The following is a 5206-nucleotide window of genomic DNA, read 5'->3' as shown; positions in this document are numbered from 1 at the left end:
ATGGATGCGATGGATGGATGGATGGATTGGTGGATGGATGGATGGAGGATGGATGGATGGATGCGATGGATGGATGGATGGATTGGATGGTGGAATGGATAAATGGGGGATGGATTGGATTGGGATGGATGGATGGATGGATGGATATGATGAAATGGATGGATGGAACTGGATGGATTGGACGAAATGGATTGGATGGATAGATGGATGGGTTTGGATGGATGGATGGATAGATAGATGGATGGATGGATGGATGGATGGATGGATTGGATGGATGGATGGCTGATTGGATGGATGGATGGATGGATGAACAGATAGATTCAATAAAGAGACGGATAGATAGGAGGTAAGCTAAGATAGATAGATAGATTAGATAGAAGATAGATAGATTAGATAGATTATGATAGATAGATCAATAAAGAGACGGATAGATAGATAGATAGATAGATCGTACGTGGGTGAATACCTATGCAGATAGACATAAAATATAAACCAATTATAAATAATAATAGACAAACAAAATTGCACGCACACCGCACAGTGCACATTCCTACCACCACCAACAACACCTGTAGCTCAAGCATCAGCGCAGCACAGCAGGCGAAGCGAACGCTGGGCGCGCGTCTATAAACCCTGGGACCAAGCTCGTACCAGACACTCGAGGACGCTTCGTTAATGACTTCGGCGAATTCCGGCTCCGCCGACGGCCAGGACCAGACATCAAAAACAATAACAGCGAGCGCGCGTGGCGTGTGCGCTCGCGCCTGCCGCCGATTCCAGTTTCGTTGGCCCGAAATCCGCTTTCTCCGAACGTGATTATCCTGCCCCAGGGGTCGCCACCGGTCGCACGTGCTACGTCACGCATGCTCGGCTGCTCGCCTGCGATGTTAGATAGTTCGTCTGCTGTTTGCCCGCGAGGTTGTTTTTGCGCATTTCTTGCCTTCTCTGCTCTCTCTCTCTCTGCTCGGCTCTCTCTTTTTCTTCTCTTTTCTTTGGTATCTACTCCTGCTCTATTTCTCCTTTCTTTTTCTCTCTGTATCAAATCACCCGTTCCGTCTCTCTCCTGTGTCTCTCTCTCCGCTCTCTCGTTTATATCACCCTCTCTCACCTCTCTGTCTCCTCTCTTCTCTCTCTCTCAATCTCTCTCCCTGCCTGCCCTCCTCTCCCCCTGTCTCTCTCATCGCTCTTCGCTGTGCTGCTCTCGCCCGCCCTCTCTCCCCTGTCTGTCTTCTCCTCTCTCCTCTGCTCAGCCTTTCTCTGTGGGCCGCGTCGTGGTTGCGTGTGTGTGTGCGGAGATTGCGTGTGCGCTGGCGTGTGCGTGCGTAAATGCGTGTGCGTGTGCGTGTGCGTGTGCGGTGCGTGTGCGTGCGTGTGGCGTGTGTGTGTGTGTTTGTCTACCATCTGTCTGTCTGTCTTTCTGTCTGTCCCTGTCTGTCAATATTTGCAATCTCTGTGTGCACATAATGATCAGGAGTAAGATAATATAGGAAGGAGTATGACTCTCCAAAACATGTGACTTTCAAACAGTTTGCTTGCCTAAATTTACCGATGATATCTTACGCTGCAACTCGATAAAAATTAAGCATCTAAATGAGCGTTGGACATCCGTCTCTCAACATAAAACTTTACTTTGTTTAAATACCTCTTGCCTTTACGGAGGATATACTTTGAACGTCAGCACATGGTTCATAGTGTTTAAGCTAAGCTGGCGGCTACAGATTGCCCAGATAGCTCGCGAAAGTGGCTAGGCCTGGAGGAATGGTCTTGTCTGTTGACAAGAATGCCCATACTGTTGGCGGCAGGAGTCAGATAATATAGACTATTCTATATTATATTCTATTTATATCATACACACTATATATATTATCGCTATATAATATAATATATACACCGTATATATATATACACAGCATATATACACACTCATAATATTACACACATATACTAATTTATCTTATATTATATAATGTCATATATTATCTTAACTCCTGCCGCCAACCAGGTTGGCATTCTTGTAGCAGACAAGACCATTCCTCACAGGCTCCGCCAGCTTGTTCCGGAAGGCATAATCTGGGCAATGCTGAGAGCCGCCACTTAGTTACAGCACTAGAACCATGTTGTGACGTTCAAAGCTATATTCCGTAAAGGCAAGAGGTAATTTAACAAAAAGTAAAGTTTTAGTTAGAGACGGATGTTCGCAACGGCTCGATTTGAGATGTAAACTTTTTATCGAGTTGCACGTATATAATCATCGGTAAAATTAGGCAAGCAAATGTTGAAATTCACCATGTTTGGAGAGTCATAACTCCTCTATATTATCTTACCTGATAAATTCTTATCAATTACGTGATCAGCAGATAATGTGGGTTGGCTTGTTTAGATGGAGACCAAGCATTTTTGTTTAATCCATCTATCTATCTATGCTACTTACGTGTAGGCTGACATAGTGTGTGCTGAGGGTATATGAGCGAGGATAATATAATATTTTATATATTAATAGATTTATAAATATAATATAGTATAATATAATATATATAAGATTTATATATATATAGATATAAATATTATGATAACACAATCGATAACGTAGATATTATAACGTAGATTGATACTGAATATTGAATATTGATATTGATATTGATATTGATATTGATATTGATATGATCAGACTTGATATTGATCATGTTACAGGTAATATTGATAAACGTAGATCTGATAACATCCTTCAAGGATTTGTTAATGCTGAGGAGGTTTATTGGAAGAAGGAAAGAAGAAGAAGAAGGCAGCATGCAACACCAAAAAAAAGATAGAAAAAAGAAAAAAAGAACAAACGAAGAAAGAAAGGGGAGCACGCAAGAAAGAGGAAGAAGAAGCAGAGGAGAAAAAGGAGAAGGATGGAAGAGAGGGGCAGTGGTTGTCGTGAAGAGGAGGAAGTAGAGGAAATTGAGAGGAGGAGGCTCTTATCTCTCATCCTTTATATATATATATATATATTTCTCTCTCGCTCCTCTCTCTCTCTCTCTCTTCGCCGGCCCTAAGTCTCACGTCGCTTCATCTCGCCGCCTCTCTCGTCTCTCGTCTCCCCTCCTGTCCTTCCCTCGACCCCCGGATACCAAAGCAACTCGACACTCCTCGTCGCTCGTCCATCTCAGTCCTCTACGGATATCATCTCTCTCTCTATCTCTCTGCTTTTCTCTCTCTCTCCCTGATGCTCTCTCTCTCTCCTCATCCAGAATCTCTCTCCTCGTCTCCTCTCGTCTCTCTCTCCTCTCTAATCCTATCTCTCTCTCTCTCTTCTCATTTCTCTCTTCTCATAGGTCTTTCTCAAGGCGAGAATCTTTCTCTCTTCTCTTCTCCTCGCCTCCGGCTCTCACTCGCCGCTCCTCTCTCTCGTCTCTTTCTCTTGCAACTCCGCCTCTCTCTCTCTCGATTCGCTCTCTCATCTCTGCTCTGTTCCTCCCCCCCTCTGCTCTCGCGCTCGCTCTATCTCTCTTTTCTCTCCTCTCTTCTTTTCCTCTATCGCTCTCTCTCTCTCTCTCTCGTCCCCTCTCGTCTTTTCTCGAGTTCTCTGCGCTCTCTCTGTTCTCCTATCTCGCTCTCTCTCCTGTCTCGTCTGCTCCTTTCTGGGGGTTATTTTCACAATTTCAACACACTCGCGCCTGCTAACGTTCGAAGCCTGTCGAGTTGTAATTTGTACGAATTTGTACCGTGTATACGAAAGAAATCAGTGGATTTTGGCGCTTAAAGCGTGCGAAAAATGTAAATCAATTAGAATTTATTTTGCCCAATGAAAAGAAAGAACACAGCACTAGTTTGTTGACTGTTCGGTTAAGAGAACAGGTTGGTTAACGCTGCGTTGTCCTAGCTCTTGACAAAAGAAATAGGTGATATATGTGGATGTGCCGTAGCATATATCGGATATATGTGTAGCCTATGTACTGTAACATATATTTATTTATTTCAATTTATGTAGTTTCATTTAGTTTCACTCCTCCTCCTCCTCCTCGTTCTTCTCCTCTGCCTCCTCTTCCTCGTCCTCCACCTCCTTCTCCTCCATCTCCTTCTCTTCCTCCTCCTGATCTTTCTCCTCCTTCTCCCCCTCCTCCTCCTGCTCCTCTTTCTCCTCGTCCTCATCGTCCTCTTCTTCCTCCTCCTTCCCTCCTCCTCCTCCTCTTCCTCCTCTTCCTCCTCCTCCCTCTCCTCCTTCTCCTCTTCCTCCTCTTCCTCTTCCTCCACCTCCTCCTCTTCCTCTTCCTCCTCTTCCTCCTCTTCGCCGTCGTCGTGCTACTCCTCCTCCTCCTGCTCCTCCTCGTTCTGTTCCTTCTCCTCCTACTCCTCCTTCTCGTTTCCCTTTCTCACCACTTTCAATTGATGGTAATTTATTTATACACGTGGGTTTACGTGTAATCAAAATGGAAGCGAGTAAATAATAGTTGAGTTCGATTTTTTTTAGTTTTATTCGGCGGAATTCCGCAGAATAACCTGTCAGGCTGCTGTTGCTGCTGATCCTCTCTCTAACACAACTGTTTTTCTCATCTGACAGATTTGCTCGTGGTAATTTACACGCGTACGTAATTACGGCTAATTAACTATTAATGTTTAATTAGGTCGCGCGATGGCGCTAGCCGCGCAGCATCCGCCTAACGTTGCGCAGCGGTCGGATGCTGTGCGCATGCGCGTGCATAAGTAGTTAGTTACCTGAGCAGATCTGGAGGTTGTTGGTGTTGGTGGAGTAAGTATGCATGGGAGAGGAAGCAGTAGCTAGGTGTGAACCCGTGATAACTGACTCCCCCCTCTCTCTCTTCCTGCCTTTCTCTCTCTCTCGATCCACATCTCTCTTTCTTTGTCCGTAACTCTCTCCCCCTCTATTCCTTTCTCTTCCTCTTGCCCTCTCTTTGCTTCTCCGTAGCTCTCTCTCTTGCTCTTGCTCTTCCTCTCTGCCGCTCTTTTTCTCTCTTTTCCTCTCGCCCTCTCTTTCTTGCTTCTTCTTCCTCTCTTCATTCCATCTCTCTGTCCACCGCTCTCCCTCTTATCATGTCAGAGAGGACGGTTATCTATTAATGTGCCTGGATTCGCGTGTTTCGTCTGCTATCTTATATTGAAACGAGACGGACGTCTTCCGCCGCACTGCCACGTGACTAGCGTCATCATCGTCGTCGTCGCCATCCGCGTATGTTTAACATTAGAATATGTCATTCTATATATA

Source organism: Priapulus caudatus, unplaced genomic scaffold (genome assembly GCF_000485595.1).
Source record: "Priapulus caudatus unplaced genomic scaffold, Priapulus_caudatus-5.0.1 Scaffold2613, whole genome shotgun sequence".
NCBI lineage: Eukaryota > Metazoa > Priapulida > Priapulimorpha > Priapulimorphida > Priapulidae > Priapulus > Priapulus caudatus.
Note: the sequence above shows the minus strand (reverse complement) of the source record.